Below are 19,799 nucleotides of genomic sequence, written 5' to 3'. Positions count from 1 at the left end.
CTTTCAGTACTAGATTAATTATCTGATCCTTTGATTTGGCGGATATGTCAGTTCATGCTACAAGAACTCTGATAGGTTGGAGGATATCCTCCGGAAGTCATAATTATTGTGTAACTCAATGGAAGGGGGAGAACGATGAGCCTGCTAGATTTGGATTTAAAGTCAATGTACCCAAAGGAGGCGGAAGCTAGCTGTCCTCCAGCTACACCATGGTGTAACCCTACAAAGTGCTGTTGAGGCTACTCATTGCAAAACAGTGTGTTTTAATTAACTATTTGGTGACATATATTTAGTATTGTTCATCTAAAAAGTACATCTTAAATGTTTTACCATTTTCATTTTTATGAAATTCACTGAGGATGATGGTCCTCCCCTTCGTCCTCTGAGGATCCTCCACTGGTGTGCATGCAAATTAGCCATTGCAATGTCTGACTGATTATGATAGAGCGTGTCACATATTTCATGAACATGATTAACTGCATATTCACTTTGTTTCCAAGATGTGAAGGTACTCATTATCACAGTGAGAGAGGGTGATACCCCAAATCTGACCTGCAGTGTTGACAACTACCCACCACCATCATCTAACTTCACCTGGAGTAAGAACAGGTCAACAGCTTTGGAACAGAAAAACTCTGGACTGGCCGCTCTCACAATCTCTAACAAGAGAACATGCATGGGAGTTTGTGTGCTCAACACCTCAACAGGGCTTCCAGCTTCCACTGTTGTAACTCTAATGTGTAAGTACAAACAGAATTATCCAAACTTGATTGAAAATTACACATTGATATGACATGGAATCACTTATCTGTCGTGTTGACATTAATCTATCACTGATACCCCTCTCTTCAATGTCCTTTTCCAGATCGTCCTATGATGCTCAATGGCTCTGGGTGTGTGGTCCAGGCAGAGGTCATTATCTGTGTGTGTGTGTGTGTGTGTGTGTCACTCAGGACGTTCCCTTACCTCTCATGCAGTAGCCACTGCTGGAGCTCAACACCATCAGCCTGCCTATTGGAAACCACACCAAAAACATCACTGTGGTGTGTGTCAGCAGAAATGCGGTGGTAGGAGTGAGAGAGAAGTTGCCAGGTCACCCAAAAAAGGAGGGAAACAGAGGTGCTATAATTGAAAGAAAAAACTTGCAGATATTTTTTCTAGTAGACAATATTAACTTGTGCACAGCTTGCAGTTGTGTTGTGTGACGGTTGTAGTGTGGTTATTGCAAGACTTCAAAGACTGCTCTAATGACACTGTTTCTCTCGTCATAAATTGTAGATCTTTCTGAAGGATGTGGGAATGCAGTTCTCCCCTGGACCATAGCTGGTGTGTCTCTCAGCTAATATATTTCACATCTAGTTCATAGATGCAGAATATAGAAGTATTTTTTATATGAAAAGGAAACTTTATTTATCAATGTATCTGTTGTAAGCCCAGTTACTGTCAAATAAGATGCTTACTATAGGCCTAGATTTACTTTCTCTGAGTGCTAGAAGTAACTAGTGGTTCTCAAAGGGTACAAGGTAAGAATGTGAAGCCATCTCATTGGATACTCACAGAAAGAGCATGAGGTCATTGCCATGCGTACAAGATTATTGAGCATCTGTTCTTCCCCCACACTCCTAAACTTAAACAGAGTTTTCAGTGCACTGAGACCATTTCTATGTTAAATAATTCACACTTCTCTTCTTAGTAAAGTTTCAGATTTGTATAAATAAAATGGAAATGTTAAGAGGGGAAAAAAATCTATTTAAAGTTTTATTTACGTTTTCTTGTTTTTCAACCAAATCGGTAAAACTGATTTAAGTTTCCCTACATTAAAGTCACCGGCCACTAGGAGCGCCGCTACTGGGTGAGCGTTTCCAGTTGCTTATGGCAGAATACAGCTCATTGAGTGCAGTTTTAGTGCCAACTTCGCTCTGTGGTGGTATGTAGACAGCTACGAAAAATACAGATGAAAACTGTCTAGGTAGATGGTGTGGTCTACAGCTTATCATGAGATACTCTACCTCAGGCGAGCAAAACTTTGAGACTTCCGTAGATATCGTGCACCTCCTGTTGTTTACATAAATACAGAGGCCCCCACCCGTGTCTTACCAGATTCATACACGGGGCTCACAATCAACAGGAGGAGTGAGCACACTGAGAAAGCAGTAGAGTACTGATTTGGTCTTATTCTGGGGTGGCAGGTAGCCTAGTGGTTAGAGTGTTGGGCTAATAACCAAAAGATCTAATCCCCGAGCTGGTAAGGTAAAGATCTGTCATTCTGCCCCTGAATAAGGCAGTTAACCCACTGTTTGTAAATAAAAAATATATAAATTATTCTCTGCACGGCTTGAAAAAACTGTTAAAGTACTTGGGAAAAATTGACAACTCTAAACATTACTTTAAATTATTTAACAAAACTAGTATCTCCTTGTTCCTTGGTAGAAACAATTGGTACTTTCTTGTTTGTTACAATGAATCTCCATAATGACTTAGGTAAAAAGTCTGTAATTACTCTGTTACCATGTGGTTTCTAAATAAACTTCTGACAACTAGAGTAAAATAAAGCTTTATTAGGACTTTGATATCTTCCCTCCATACATTAAATTACAGCTTAAAAAAATGTGCTAAGAAGGTTGAACCCATCATAAACATGTCATAAAAAGTTCATGATAGATGTTATGAATGCCTATGTATTCCACTTACACAGCTGGCAATGAGATGTGTATTATCATAACATTATTTATCATGTTATTCTATACTCTTTCTGTGCTCCAGGCCAGTGGAAACAGACAAGGTGACCAGAGAAAGAGGTGAAAGAGGACGGACCCTGGTGTTGTGGTTGACTCATTTAGGCAGTGGAGGCAGGATGTGGGTCCTCATCTGGGTAGCTCTACTCTTCTCTCTGGCAGAGAGAGCAACATTTCAAAGTAGTGTTCCTTTAATCATTAGTAGATGTATAGATGAGGTAGTAGTAATGGTATGGCAATTAAAACCCATTTGAATCTAAACTGTTTCTGTATCATCAAAAATGTTACAGACAAGTGAAGTGTTTATTACTCATGACTAGTAATTCCCCTCCATCAGGACAGGCACCTCCAGCAGCTGCAAACAAATACTGCAAACCTTCAGTCCAGAAGAAATAACAGCACAGACTGGCCTATGTGCTGTTATTTCCTGTACTTTCACTCACCCTGATCACGTCAAGTTTAGAACAGCAATATGGTACAAATGCCCTACGAATGGCAAATGCGATAAGGGTAAAGACATACTTTTTGAGGCAGAGGACTGTAGAGCTGTCTGGGAGTTTATCGGGCGCCCTCTAGTGAACATTATTACTACTACCACCACCAAGCTGAAGAATCAGACATTTTCTGTCTTGGCTACTTTTCCCACCTTCAGCATTCAAGGTGATCCTCAGATATGTCTATTGTCTTTTTAAACACAATCATCTTGACATATGTCATTGTTACCTGAGATTAAAGCAACATAGGCTCATTAGAATATGTTTAAAAAAAAGAGTGACATGAACCATTTCAGTTATATGTCACTGCTACTGACATTAGTTGACCACAGGTAACCTATTACTTATATATGGAATATAACATTATATTGACATATATCACATAGCATGGGGCTCCATTGGTCCAAAACAGAATGGTCAAGTGTGAAGTAGTTGATGTGTAATTGAGGTCCGATGTCTGTTGCAGAGGTCTCTGGTGGAGGATTCAACAGACACCATGTGGTGTTTGGAGCTGCTTCTGCCCCTGTTGCTGGTCATCAAAGGTAAAACTCTTATGTTTCTCATTCCCTCATGTCAGTGTGAATAACTACTCAATTACACCACAATAACTCAGACTGTGGAAATTAATTGAAAGAATACATATGTAATACTAGAAAAGCAGTAATCTAGATATGCAATTGCACAGTAAAACTGATTTGGTGGTTTTACTGCATTGACCCAGTTGACTTTTAGAGTGTGTCAAACTTACAGCAAACAACACTAAAACAAACGGGTACAGAGTAGATACAGGTTCCAACTGTCACACATGGCAGCAGGGAATCAGCCTAATGTGCTGATGTGCTGGCTGGCGTCCATCTTGGCTCAACATTGTCCCTCTCACTTAAAGTGTTGCCAGTGGTGAGAGTGAGGCATATGCTTCCTCCACATAGGGTCTCTGCTCTTACCTTCTCACCCAGGGAGAACATCATGATATCATCCTCTGTTCTCTCTCCCTTTGTTCTCTCTGCTCATCTTTTCTCAGTGATTCCTTTTGAAACTGTTCATGTATTGTAGATTGTTCATTGATATACAGTTTCGCTCTCAATATTCCCATTTCCAATCTCCCCTCCCTATCCCAGTGGAATGTTTGGGTACCAAGGAACGTCTCGGGCCATGACCAACTCCTGCGTGGTCATCTACTTCACGTTCATGTATCCGGCCACACCGCGGCATCCACGACATCTGGTGCTTTGGCAAGCCTTACTCCCAGCTCTTCCCGTCTGTGGTGTTCAAGACATTGTGCGTGAAAGTTACAAAGGGCGTACCAAGCTCATTGGGGACATGCACCAGAGGAACTGCACCCTGCTCATCAGTAATATAGGTACAGAGCACTCAGGGAGGTACAACTTCTGTGCCGATCTGGGCGGTGCCAACATCTACACCTACCCAGACTTCTCTGAGCTCAAGGTGCTGGGTAAGCCTGCTGAGAGACCCTGAGAGGCTTTTTTTTATGGGCTGGATTGCCCTCGCCTGGTATCATATCAGTTTGTGCTGTCTTGCCAACTACTGTGGCCACTGTTTGGATTGACATGGGATAACAATGACAGTAGGAGTTGGCAAGCACAAATAGATATGGGACCAGCCTAGGATTGCCCTAGCTGTGATTATAATTATTTTCGTTTTAATGAGAATAGGTAAATGTTGTCAATTGGGGAATTTTAACTCATTCACTTATGTCCTCTCTGTTCCCCACAGCAGCCCACATTGACATCCCTGCGGAGATAGTTGCTGACGACGTTGGCGTGCTACAGCATCCTCCAGACAACTGTCCGGAGAATAGCCCAGAGATCCAATGGATGTACACAGACTACCTGCCTGAACCCCACTATATCTCAGACCACGTGGAAGAGAGCAACACAGCCGTACTGTCAAGCACGCTCATCTTCACCCCCAAGCCCATACACAATGGGAGACGGACAGTACTGCTGAATGAGCTTCTGGGCTCAAAGATGAACTCCATTCTAGAGGAGAGCACGGTAAGGTTCCTAAACAACCCAGTCCCAATCCCAACTCCAAGTCTCAGTGGTAGACAGCATCCCTCACACATTCCAGACAGCAAAATTATACAATTGCCCAAATTCTGCCCTAATCTACAATATTACGACTTACCATTTTACCCAGTTAAAAACCACTTGGTGTTACGGTCCTGAAGTGGATCTGTAGCATGAAATGTCCAGAACTTGCCTGGCAATGTGGCCCACATTCAGACCAAAAGTAGACCAATAACTATGGGAAGTTCTTTGGGCCACATAACTCAAGCCAGAGATGGCCCATAAGCAAAGTGCCAACCCTACCCAGTTTGCATCTCCAACATTTGGACCAGATCTGAGCCATATGACACATTGTGGTGTCAGAACTGAGCCACATATGTGTCACCAACAACCAGATCTGGCCCACAGTTGTCTGCTCTCTTCCATGTGCTGTATTGCCTTTGATTTCCACGACTACTGTTGCATGGCTACCTCGATACTAACAGGATATGCTAAACAGCCTCAATCTCCTTGTCGTATGCCTCTGCTCACCAATAACTACTAACCCTCCTTTCTCCTCTCTCAATGTCTGTCATGTTATCCCTTTATACTCTGAATGTTCTGAGGTGTCAATGGCATTGGTGGCACTGTGCTGATATAACCTGTGATTCTGAATGGGCTTTCATCTTTTTCTGTACCTTCAACAGGGAGAAGACGGGGATTATCAACCTGTGGGCTCTATGGCAGACCTGGAGAGGCAAGAGCTGAACTATGCCGCCCTGCAGTTTCTGGGGAGGCGCTCCAGGGATGAGAGGACCTCAAGGAGGGGGGATTAGTGCCCCCTTCTCACTCTGTAATTTTGTGGTGAGACAACAAACTGTTGCACAGTACAACACTAGGGACAGGTGTCCCGCTAGCGGGACACCAGCCGACAACATTCCATGAAATTGGTGGGTGCGCAATTCAAATAAATAATCGTAATTTTAAACATTCATGAACATACAAGTATCTTATATCATTTAAAAGCTTAAATTCTTGTTAATCTAATTGCTTGTCCGATTTACAATATGCTTTCTGGCAAAAGCATACCATGCTATTGTCTGAGGATGGCGCCCCACATCAACATATATTTCAACCAGCACAGGCTTCATAACATCACAAATAGCGATGAAATAAATCACTTACTTTTGAAGACCTTCCTCTGTTTGCAATCCCAAGAGTCCCAGCTACAACATGAATGGTCGTTTTGTTAGATAAAATCCTTCTTTATATCCCAAAAAGCGCGCCAAAAGATTGATATTTTACCGGTGCTCTCCTAACAAAAACTCAAAATTCTTGCTTGTTTTTCAAAAACAAGCCTGAAACCTTGAATAAAGACTGTTGACATCTAGTGGAAGCCATAGGAATTGCAATCTGGGAGACAGATTTACATTGGAACAGGAATAGGTTTCCATTATAAGAGCCTGGGACCTAAAAAAAATAATTTCAGTTGGAATTGTATCAATTCTGTTATAGTCTCCGACATTATTTTAACAGTTTTAGAAACTTGAAAGTGTTTTCTATCCAATGCTATCAATTATATGCATATCCTGGCTTCTGGGCCTGAGTAACAGGCAGTTTACTTTGGGCACAACAGTCAGGCAGAAATTCAGGAAACTAGACCCTATCCCTACAAATTTTAATTTCAGCACAATTCGCCACAGTTGTAGATGATGCTAAAGTCAGCATAAAGTAACCTAAAATATTGCATTGACATTCAGGCCCTTGGTATAATTGTTTTTTCAGTCTTTGCACTAATGCATGAGGGCTGTTCAAATTTCAATTCAATAATTGTGCATATGGTTCACATTGGTCAGATCTTGCGTTCCATCTTAACAGCTCCGTTTTTAGTGCATCTCAACGTATTACAAAAACAACAAAAAGCAAACCAAACGTCATTGGTAGAGCATACATAACTTCAGCCATTTATGGTGCTGGTGGGTCTTTACTAATAGTCACTAATATCTGACTGAATAGATATCTTCGGACCTGTATACACTCAGGTTGTACAACTGATGTACAACGCATTTGACACCATGGCTGTGATAGCTGATATTTTGTGATACAATAAAGAGTTTAAACAACCAATGCACAGGCTTCCACAATGCTTATGTGATTATATTTGTGCAGACCAAACCTTGTTTTATCACATTAGTTGTGCCAAATGCGTCAGTTGAGTATGTTTTACTTAGTTGTTTACCCACTTAGTTTTACCCTCAATTTCAATTCAATTCCAATCAATTTGACTATAACTTACAATGGCTAAAATAACTCTACAAGGCTTTTAGTTTAGGGACCAACTTTGTGAATGTGTGTAGTATGGTGCATGCTGATGATGGACTTTCAAATCAAATCAAATTGTATTTGTCACACGTGGTTAGCAGATGTTTTTGTGGGTGTAGCGAAATATCTAACAAATTCACGACAAACACCTAATACACACAAATCTAAGTAAAGGAATGTAATTGAGAATATATAAATACATGGATGAGCAATGTCAGAACGGCATAGACAGGTAGTAGATAGTATAGAATAAAGTATATACATATGAGATGAGAAATGCAAGATATGTAAACATTATTCAAGTGGCATTATTAAAGTGACTTGTGTTCCAAGTGGCATGTAAGTATTTATGAGAAGTAAAACCCCAACTAACAAATGTAGCAAGGCTTTTGCACAGTCTCAAAGTGTGAAAAGGAACTAAAATAGGGCCAAAGAGTGTTGTAAGCTTTGGTCAAACTCTGTGAAGACACACCAACCGGTCTGGTTAAACACAATAAAAATGTAATGGGAAACTGAGTTGAAGATGAAGAAGGCTTCATGGCTTTTACAGTGATATTGTTTTTAGAGAAATGCACAATTATGTTGATGTATGACTAGATGCACTTCCATTACAACTACACAAATTGAAACTGAAATTCATCTGACAGTTTACACATTACTGATACTTTATCAGGCATTGTTGCAACAAATTCCTTCCATTTCAGGCTGTGATCAGTTGCATTATTACCACGTCTTCTTGTTATTAATTCAACATAATGTAACGGTGAAAGAGGAATCAGCACTCTTCAAACGTGGGTCTTATATGTGTGTATACGTGAAAGATTGTGGTATAAAACCATCACAAAAATATATTGAATTGATATTGATAATAAAGGTAGTACCGAGTCAGTAGCGCACATACATACATATATACACATCTTAATAAAATATATTTTCCTTTATTTTTTTCCCACAAACCCTACCACCCCTCCCCAAACTGGATTCAACTAATGAACAACATCACTTAGGCTTCCACATCCAGCTTATACATACTATATACATTTCAAGGACACAATCTATTTTACCATATTAATATTTTGTTTGTCTTTAGTCCTGGCCTTCCTCTATTTCTGATGTCCATCCAGTTTGATTTCTATTGGCCAAAAGTTCTGAACCTATATACATGTTACAGACACAGTATATTTTACATTTGTTATCTTGTTGTTATTAGGCCCACTCTTCAGCTCCATTCAACCCCTCCCATCCATCTCTTAACACCATCCATATTGGATTTCTATTTGCCATATGTTTTTTCAACTGTCCTGTGATGCTTCACAAAAGTTCTGAACCTTTCTATTCTCATAGTTTCTACAGATTGTAAATGAAAGAAACATTTTTGCTATTAGTATTATTGTATTATTGATCACCCGGTAGTGCTATCTGCACCATTAGCTCCAGGTAAATGTTGCAATTCTTCAGACATTCCTTGACCTGTGACCAAAAACCAGCTACATATGGACAGTACCAAAAACAAATATCGAATGACTGTGCCTCCTCTCAGCAAAATCTGCAGAGCTGGTAAGGTTTTATCCCCCATATATATATATATATAACATTCTATTGGTTGCAAGAATTTTGCAAAATAATTTAAATTGAAAAATTCAGTTTTGAATCCGGCGTCGTTTTGCTTGTCAATTCATAAACCATGTGCCATGGAATCGGTACATCGGAAATCTCTTCCCAACTATTTTGTAATCTATATGGCACAGCTGTCAATTCTTTGGTCGTTAAATGAAACTCGTATATATTTTTATTTATCACAATTTTCTTTATCCAATTTTAGTCTTTTAATGAAGGGCAGACAGACAAGTTCCTTACTATTAGCCTCTTCAACTTGCCTCTTTCATTTTTGCGGTAATGCTGCAATTAGTTGGTTGTCATTTTGGGTAGAGCAGATATTTCCATATATTTGTGTTAGCTGCATGTGTGACATAACTCCACCAGTCCTATTTATGATACAATTGACAAAGATTATACTTTTACATTTTTTTTATTGAAAAATAAAGGCATATATTAGTATATTTGAGTTTAACTACAATATTTGATGTATTATTTCTTCAGTCTTTTCTGGTGGATTAAACTGAAATTGCAACCAACTTTCTATGGCTTGTATAAAAAATAACGATATTTTGGAGAAGATTTTGTTTTCAAATAACCGAAAGTGAGTGGTTGTGAATAAATGGAAAAAGGCCATTCTTGAACATGGGGTGAGACATTCTTACTAATTTGCTAGAGAACCAGTTCGGATTTAAGTATAGCCTTTGTATGACTGATGCCTTTAGTGAGAGGTCTAATGCTTTAATATTTAATAATTTCTGCCCCCCCCCGAATTCATATTCATTATATAAATAGTCTCTTTTCATTTTGTCTGGCTTGCTATTCCAAATAAAAGGGAATATTTTTTGCAGGTTGCTAGGTGTAGGCCAAACCATAAGCAAATAGGTAAACTGTGATATGACGAAAGAGTTAACCTGGGTGATTTTTCCACCCATAAACAGGTATTTTCCTTTCCATGGTAGCAAGATCTCATCTATTTTCGCTAACTTTCTATAAAAATGTATTGGAGTGAGATCATTTCTTTCTTTCGTGATATGTATACCGAGTATGTCCACATCCCCGTCAGACCATTTTATTGGTCAACTACACAGTAATGTAAAAGTTGCATTTTTGTGACCCAATACAAAATATAGCACATTTATCATAATTTGGTGTTTAGTGAGTCCATCAGATCAAAGGCAGTAGGGATGATAAATGTGTGAATTGGACCATTTTCCTGTCCTGCTAAGAAGCATTCAAAATGTAACAAGTACTTTTGGGTGTCAGGGAAAATGTGTGGATTAAAAAGTATATCATTTTCTTTAGGAATGTAGTGAAGGAAAAGTAAAAGCTGTCAAAAATAGAAATAGTGAAGTACAGATACCCCCCCCCAAAAAATACTTAAGTAGTACTTTCAAGTATGTTTACTTCAGTACTTTAAATCACTGCATGTTACAAAGAGCCAATCTTAGAAATCTTATAGAAACTTTCTTATAGTGAAATAAAACTGCATCTGAATATAAAAGGCAAGGGGATTGTAGTGTTAACCAAGGTTGGGTGATGGTTGTGGATTGATGGGGTTATAAGGGTTGGTTAATGGGTTTGTGTTGATTATGGTCCATACAGTGCGAGTATGGCTGGACGATATAGGACAGAGGAACTTCATGGATTGCAGCACCAGGTTAGAGGGAGGAGTAACAGACTGGGGACATGAAGTGACAGTTCACACCCATCAAATCAAATCAAATTTTATTTGTCACATACACATGGTTAGCAGATGTTAATGCGAGTGTAGCGAAATGCTTGTGCTTCTAGTTCCGACAATGCAGTAATAACCAACAAGTAATCTAACTAACAATTCCAAAACTACTGTCTTATACACAGGGTAAGGGGATAAAGAATATGTACATAAGGATATATGAATGAGTGATGGTACAGAGCAGCATAGGCAAGATACAGTAGATGGTATCGAGTACAGTATATACATATGAGATGAGTATGTAAACAAAGTGGCATAGTTAAAGTGGCTAGTGATACATGCATTACATAAGGATACAGTCGATGATATAGAGTACAGTATATACGTATGCATATGAGATGACTAATGTAGGGTAAGTTACATTATATAAGGTAGCATTGTTTAAAGTGGCTAGTGATATATTTACATCATTTCCCATCAATTCCCATTATTAAAGTGGCTGGAGTTGAGTCAGTGTCAGTGTGTTGGCAGCAGCCACTCAATGTTAGTGGTGGCTGTTTAACAGTCTGGTGGCCTTGAGATAGAAGCTGTTTTTCAGTCTCTCGGTCCCAGCTTTGATGCACCTGTACTGACCTCGCCTTCTGGATGATAGCGGGGTGAACAGGCAGTGGCTCGGGTGGTTGATGTCCTTGATGATCTTTATGGCCTTCCTGTAACATCGGGTGGTGTAGGTGTCCTGGAGGGCAGGTAGTTTGCCCCTGGTGATGCGTTGTGCAGACCTCACTACCCTCTGGAGAGCCTTACGGTTGAGGGCGGAGCAGTTGCCGTACCAGGCGGTGATACAGCCCGCCAGGATGCTCTCGATTGTGCATCTGTAGAAGTTTGTGAGTGCTTTTGGTGACAAGCCGAATTTCTTCAGCCTCCTGAGGTTGAAGAGGCGCTGCTGCGCCTTCTTCACGATGCTGTCTGTGTGAGTGGACCAATTCAGTTTGTCTGTGATGTGTATGCCGAGGAACTTAAAACTTGCTACCCTCTCCACTACTGTTCCATCGATGTGGATAGGGGGGTGTTCCCTCTGCTGTTTCCTGAAGTCCACAATCATCTCCTTAGTTTTGTTGACGTTGAGTGTGAGGTTATTTTCCTGACACCACACTTCGATGGCCCTCACCTCCTCCCTGTAGGCCGTCTCGTCGTTGTTGGTAATCAAGCCTACCACTGTTGTGTCGTCCGCAAACTTGATGATTGAGTTGGAGGCGTGCGTGGCCACGCAGACGTGGGTGAACAGGGAGTACAGGAGAGGGCTCAGAACGCACCCTTGTGGGGCCCCAGTGTTGAGGATCAGCGGGGAGGAGATGTTGTTGCCTACCCTCACCACCTGGGGGCAGCCCGTCAGGAAGTCCAGTACCCAGTTGCACAGGGCGGGGTCGAGACCCAGGGTCTCGAGCTTGATGACGAGCTTGGAGGGTACTATGGTGTTGAATGCCGAGCTGTAGTCGATGAACAGCATTCTCACATAGGTATTCCTCTTGTCCAGATGGGTTAGGGCAGTGTGCAGTGTGGTTGAGATTGCATCGTCTGTGGACCTATTTGGGCGGTAAGCAAATTGGAGTGGGTCTAGGGTGTCAGGTAGGGTGGAGGTGATATGGTCCTTGACTAGTCTCTCAAAGCACTTCATGATGACGGATGTGAGTGCTACGGGGCGGTAGTCGTTTAGCTCAGTTACCTTAGCTTTCAAGGGAACAGGAACAATGGTGGCCCTCTTGAAGCATGTGGGAACAGCAGACTGGTATAGGGATTGATTGAATATGTCCGTAAACACACCGGCCAGCTGGTCTGCGCATGCTCTGAGGGCGCGGCTGGGGATGCCGTCTGGGCCTGCAGCCTTGCGAGGGTTAACACGTTTAAATGTCTTACTCACCTCGGCTGCAGTGAAGGAGAGACCGCATGTTTTCATTGCAGGCCGTGTCAGTGGCACTGTATTGTCCTCAAAGCGGGCAAAAAAGTTATTTAGTCTGCCTGGGAGCAAGACATCCTGGTCCGTGACTGGGCTGGATTTCTTCCTGTAGTCCGTGATTGACTGTAGACCCTGCCACATGCCTCTTGTGTCTGAGCCGTTGAATTGAGATTCTACTTTGTCTCTGTATTGACGCTTAGCTTGTTTAATAGCCTTGCGGAGGGAAGAGCTGCACTGTTTGTATTCAGTCATGTTACCAGACACCTTGCCCTGATTAAAAGCAGTGGTTCGCGCTTTCAGTTTCACACGAATGCTGCCATCAATCCACGGCTTCTGGTTAGGGAATGTTTTAATCGTTGCTATGGGAACGACATCTTCAACGCACGTTCTAATGAACTCGCACACCGAATCAGCGTATTCGTCAATGTTGTTATCTGACGCAATACGAAACATCTCCCAGTCCACGTGATGGAAGCAGTCTTGGAGTGTGGAGTCAGCTTGGTCAGACCAGAGACTCACACAGGGCTCACAGTCAATCGGAATAGAGCGCACACAGAGAGAGGTAATGTGCTGATTCAGTATTTTTTTTCTGCATGGATCAAAAGACAAGCTATTGAACCATTATATAGTTTTGTTTTGTTACATTGAATGACTGTTAAAACTGGATTATGACTAAGTAATATAATGGTAATACTCTATTATTCATTTAGGGCATTTCAACATATTGCTTCAAAAGGCTTTATATAGCCTAGCTATAAAGATTTCTGAATGCAGTTAAAGATATTTATGAGCAGTTATTAGTGCCTATGTTGAGCATTATATTGTATTATAAGGAGTCACTCATAAGGAGTTATAAATGGGCTTGTAATGCATTATGAAGAAGGCATCATATGAACTGTGACCATAAATGTTTCTTTGACATCCTCTCTAGGCATTACAGAAAAATACATCTTAGTTTAATAAAAGTGCTAAGAAGGTTGTTATGAATGCAACTGTAGCACTCATAAAGGTGTTATGAAATATTAATATCCAATGTTTATTGCTATATGTTGTTATTATCACAACACCATTTCATATTGTATTTCACACTTGTCTCCTGCTCCATATCAGTAGACACAGACAGAGATCGTGACCATTAGACAAAGAGGAGAAAGAGGAGAGAGACCCCGGTGTTGTGGTTGATTCATCGAGGCAGTAGAGGCAGGATGTGGGTCCTCATCTGGGCAGCTCTACTTCTCTCTCTGACAGAGAGAACCACATGCCCAAGTAAGGTCCCTTTTATCACTACTAGCATTAATATAATAATCAACTGTAGGAGAGCACCATGCATGTGCTGACTTTGAATGGGAGTTTTCCCAGTAACGACATCTTGTCCTGTTATGGGAGGAGCAGGGTTGGGGAGGAGCAGGGTTGGGGAGGAGCAGGGTTGGGGAGGAGCAGGGTTGGGGAGTAGCGGATTATATGTAATCCGTTACATGGAAGGGATGGAAGTGCATTTTACCAGCAAGATTATTGTAATCAGATTACAGATACTTTTGAAAAACAAGATGATTGAATTCAGAAAGGATGTTTGCAAAAAAAAAATGGTTCACACTGCTCTGTTTTCTCAATGACATTCAAAATCAGCAATGAGAAAAGGCGCGAGTCTGACTACAAGTTAGAGACCACTATGATGACACACCAAATGTGTTTGATGAATCGCGGGAAAAGAGCAGGAATAGGCTTTTGTAGGTTACAGTCCAAGCTATGTCTTCCAATGGTGCGACTGCTGTCGGCATCCAAAGATTATCCAACATGAATAAACTATTGGAGGTAAGGCTGACAGCAGTGGTGTAGTCTACGGCGATACGGATATGACTTATTATCGATATCTACATAGCGCATTGACATGAATCACACTGCTCCTCTCTCATTCAGCTATTTGCCCCGCACGGATTGTGGTTGGTGTGGACGGCTTTTCACAAATCTAAATGTGTATTGGAAACATATAATGGTTGAATTCAGGAAGTTTAAGCTGTTTTTGAAACCAGTGGACAGCCAGTGAAAAATGCGCTCTTGCAAAAGCTGAATAGTGAGGATCCAAGCCTATGGAATAAAAGTGGGCTTTTATTGGTCAATCTAATTCATGCTGATTTAAAAAAAAATATCCATAGAGGCCTAATGGACACATGCTCAAACTTCCACACTTTTGATGGACTTAAAAGGGAAATCTGTAGTTGCTACATTCATTTTCTTTCAGATATATGTTGAGCTGGAACTTGGCAAGTGGTGAACTGTATACAATGAACTACAGTAATAGTCTGTCACTGTAACTGGTAATAATAGCAATGAAGTACCTTTCACTGTGATTTTCACTTTCTTGGGGTATGTATATGCACTTAGCAGTCTGAATTGATACTCTCCAGTGTCATTCTCTCTGATGTCGTTGATGATCACACTACAGTACTTCTTTGTCCGATCGGTCTCCAGTAGAGACACTCTCTGTTTATAACCCTCCTGAGCTTCAGAGGGAGTTTCAGGGTGGATAATTATATTTTCATCCTGATCACATTTGCCATTTTTAGGACATTTTAACCATATTGCTGCAGTAGGTTTGAAGTTCTCTGCATGATTGAAGGTGCATGAAATTACAGCACATAGTCCCTTCTCTCCTGTTATCTTTGCTGGACTGAAGGCGATGGTCCAGGGTGATGCTGTTGTTGGTGGTGGTAGTTGTGGCTGCCCTGAAGGAGGGACATGAATAAAGTCATGAGTAACACAGAAAGCACTTCAATACTACTTCACTTTGTTTGTAACATTTTTCATGATGTAGCATCTATTGAGATATTTGCCATACCACTACTGCTACCACATCTACTAATGATTATGTGTCACTGCTGTTTTGTAGACAGATGTAAAACTCACTTCTGTGTTTGTATTTCCTGTCTCCAGCTCTAACCCAGAAGCCCTCAGTGTTGACTCCTCCTCTGACAGAGGGAGAACCAGCGACTCTGACCTGCACCGCCCCAGGAATCGGCTCTGGATCTCCTCCTAACATCACATGGATGTGGAGAGGGACAGGAGACAACATCACTGAGCTTCGAAACAACACCACCATACAGAGGAGAGAGGACCTGACCAACGTGACAACAACCCACTTCTCAACTTTGACCTTTACCCCCTCAGCTGGGCACCACAACATGATGGTTACGTGTCAAGTAACCTTCCAGAAAACATATACATTTAAAGAGACAGTACCATCATGTGAGTACCATCTATCCTACATTTGACATGAAAGACCTTATTCCAGAGAATCTTTGAAACCTAGGATTAACCTTCATAATAAACAAATTATACAATATGTAGTCTACACCCAGTTATGTCATGGCTTTGACTTTTTCCCTTTTTAATCATGATCCATTGTTATTAGTCCCTCAACCAATATAGTTTGAATTTAGAGTATGTGTAAAAGAAAATATGTGTAAAATTAGAGACTCTTTGCACTCAAAGATGTTAAAGACCCCCAAATAACTGGACATAAAATGGTGAAGGAGGATGGTACCAGGGCGGCAGCGTAGCCTAGTGGTTAGAGCGTTGGACTAGTAACCGGAAGGTTGCAAGTTCAAACCCCCGAGCTGACAAGGTACAAATCTGTTGTTCTGCCCCTGAACAGGCAGTTAACCCACTGTTCCTAGGCCGTCATTGAAAATAAGAATTTGTTCTTAACTGACTTGCCTAGTTAAATAAAGGTTAAAAATAAAATACCCTGGATCTGACCTGCAGTGTTGACAGTGAAACACCATCTGACAGAATGGGACAAGTCCCCCACTTCAGAATTACACTGAAAATGCCACTCTCACCATCTCCAATGTGACAAGAGAACATGCATGTGTGTACAGTTCATCACCACAACAGGACAATGACAGCTTCCATCGTTGTCACTGTGCTGTATAAGTACAATCTCATTTCATATTTTATGATCTGGAAATATGTTGCCATGTTTATAGGATCAATCTATCACTAATATCTCTCTTTTCACTGTCTTTCTCCAGACCTTCCTGTGATTCTTCCTGGCTCTGGGTGTGTGGACCAGGCAGAGGTCAGGACCTGTGTGTGTGTGTCAGTCAGGGGGTTCCCTTACCCCTCATAGAGTGGCCACTGCTGGAGCTCAACACAGAGAACACAACGTCAGTGTTGGGTTCCTCAGTGAACAGCACCATCAGCCTGCTTGTTGGAAACTACAACAACATCACTGTGGAGTGTGTCAGCAGCAATGTGGTGGGTGTAGTGAGAGAGAAGTTGCAGGTCACCCAAAATAAGAGCCAAGAAAAGCAAGAAGGTAATTATATAAGTCAAGGTACTTGGTTAGAGAGCCACAACTTCCCAATCCCACCCAATGTTTGCAATATTGAGAATGTTCTGTACATTTAGGCTGAGAGTAGGAAAATTGCCATTTTTTTCTTCCAGAGGATATGAAGTAATGTGAGCCATTTCCCATACAGAGTTGTTGTTCTCTTTTTAGATAAGGAATGGGAAGACATTATAGCTATGCTATCGGACCTAAAACTGATTGCTGCATTTGTGATTGGTGCAGCCTTCTCAGCCACCATCTGTTGTATCATCCTGTGTTTGACAGGGAAATGTAAAAGGTACATGCATTCTGTTACTGAAGTACAGTTAATGTTATATGAGTGTTGGTGATTGTCTTTAGAAATTCACATTTCCTATCAAGAGGATCAGATATATTGTCAAAGCGCCAATGCCTTGCACCTTATTGTAATGGACTTGCATGCGAACCCCTCCAAAATATAGTTATTGAGAAATATAATTTGTAATATTTTCAATAGGCAAAAAAAGAGGATCCCAAAGGATTCCAAAACCCCTTTCATAAACCTGGAGAGGGTGGCATGTGAAGACCAACAGGTGCAGTACCAGTTTCTTTCTTTATTCAGCTTTACCAACACTTAGTTAGCATTGACATGCCAATAGTAGTATCGAAGTGCTTTCTGTAGTTGATAATACAGCATAAACAGGTCTGGGACCACCAAGCTAACACAAGACTCCTCACACAGTGCTTTCTGTAGTTGATAATACAGCATAAACAGGTCTGGGACAACCAAGCTAACACAAGACTCCTCACACAGTGCTTTCTGTAGTTGATAATACAGCATAAACAGGTCTGGGACCACCAAGCTAACAAAAGACTCCTCACACAGTGCTTTCTGTAATGTACTCCATAGATGGATGCAGGACAGGCTGTGGGGGGCGAACAGAACCCTCTGCAGTTGGAGCTGAGAGGAGGAGCAGAAAACGGAGGGACCCAGACCAGTGGAGCTGCAGGAAAATTTGACACAAGGGAAGAACCAAATGAAGTGGACTACGCCAGTATCAACTACTCCCTGCTGAAGAAGAAGACTCCTGAGGAGGCCGAGAAGACCACCACCGCAGAGTCAGAGTACGCCAAAATTAAATGAGAGAAGAAGAACGAAGGGGATGAAAATGGAGGAGAGGGGAGTGGAATGATGATGATGATGATGGGGAAGGATGAGGAGAAAGAGAATGGTAAGCCAGCAGCAGAGACAGATGAGGATACAGCGCTTTACTCCAACGTCAAGGCTATTATGGGTGGTGAGTGACACAGCAATTTTCACTAGAAACATGGGGGATAGCATGCAGTATTATATAGCCATGTGTTCCTTTATCATTTTCTGAATCCAGATTGAATGTTTTATGTTGATACTGGGACTTTTGCTCAACTGAAACTACTGTAGTTTTGGTGTTGTTTCCTCATGTGCTTAATGCAGTTTGAATGTTTTATGATAAGAGACGTTGTTTAATAACTGAAACTACTGTAGTTTTGGTGTTGTTTCCTCATGTGCTTAATGCAGATTGAATGTTTTATGATAAGAGACGTTGTTTAATAACTGAAACTACTGTAGTTAATAGTTTTGGTAAATGATTTATTTTACAGCCCTGTGTCAGATGGTACTGTATGTATCTGGTGGTTGTACATTTTCAATAAGAATATTTTCTAGTTGTACATAGAAGCAAGGTTTGGTCAAGTTTTTATAAAGTCTTTCAAGGAAGCGTCATTTAACTTTTTTTTTATGGGTGGGGATTTTATGAAGTATGTGTGGTTGTAACCAACATATTTCTGTACGTAGAATACTGATATACTGCAGTACATTTTGGCAAAATGCCATAAAGAATTCTCATTTTGGGCTAGCCAGAGAGCTCAAATGAAATGGTTAAAAAGTACTTAAAAGTTGTGTACTATAGATGGGTTGGTTGTTTGGCAACCAAACAGACGAGTGCACAACTATGGGGTAAAACAGACGGGTTGGTTTCGATTGTTGACAACATATAAACTATATTTCATCTCCAATGTTTTTTGAAAATATAAATACTTTTGCACAATGAGCACTTGTCTCTCAAATACATTGTTACAGTTGTTGCATGTTTTAGATTTAATTTCCTGCAATTCTACAGATGTTTGCCATGGGGCATAGAGAACATGTTGACGTTTTTGAGCAAGTTTGCTGCAATTCTATCCATTTTGCCATAGGGTGAAGATAAATGTTTGCGGTTTTTAATATGATATCTGAGTGCGAGTGATCAATGGGTCCCCATCAACCATTATTACAACATGTTTATACTAACTTACCAAACAACAACATAAATTGCTGACGTGGGCTAATTGAGTGACTGCCAGTGACTGACATAAGAGAAAAACTGCTGATGCGAATTTTGAAATTACACATTGTGTATTCTACTATTCTAACTCTCAAAAGTAAGTTGAGACCCCGACTGAGTTCCCCAGGGACCTCCCAGTGATCTGGGCCCACACCTTCCTCCTGGCCTTGCCCACTCTCTCCCCTGTTCTGGTCACCCAGAAGATGGATGCTTTGAAGACCATGGTCTGAGCCATTCCTGTGCCCCTGGTGGTCTGCATGGTGGATGCCATCATGGGTGTGAGAATTCTCACCAAGGCCAGGGCTTCGCTCTGTTTGTCCGTGGAGCGGTTGCCAGGGC

General features: G+C 41.1%; 1 pseudogene; it reads left to right on the top strand.

Moving 5' to 3' along the window:
• The first annotated feature begins 4,418 nt into the window (after positions 1-4,418).
• Positions 4,419-6,074, top strand: LOC112222567 (annotated as a pseudogene).
• The last annotated feature ends 13,725 nt before the right edge of the window (positions 6,075-19,799 follow it).

This window comes from Oncorhynchus tshawytscha, linkage group LG23, assembly GCF_018296145.1.
Source record: "Oncorhynchus tshawytscha isolate Ot180627B linkage group LG23, Otsh_v2.0, whole genome shotgun sequence".
Classification (NCBI taxonomy): Eukaryota; Metazoa; Chordata; class Actinopteri; order Salmoniformes; family Salmonidae; genus Oncorhynchus; species Oncorhynchus tshawytscha.
Note: the sequence above shows the minus strand (reverse complement) of the source record. Positions and strands in the feature narration are given on the sequence as shown.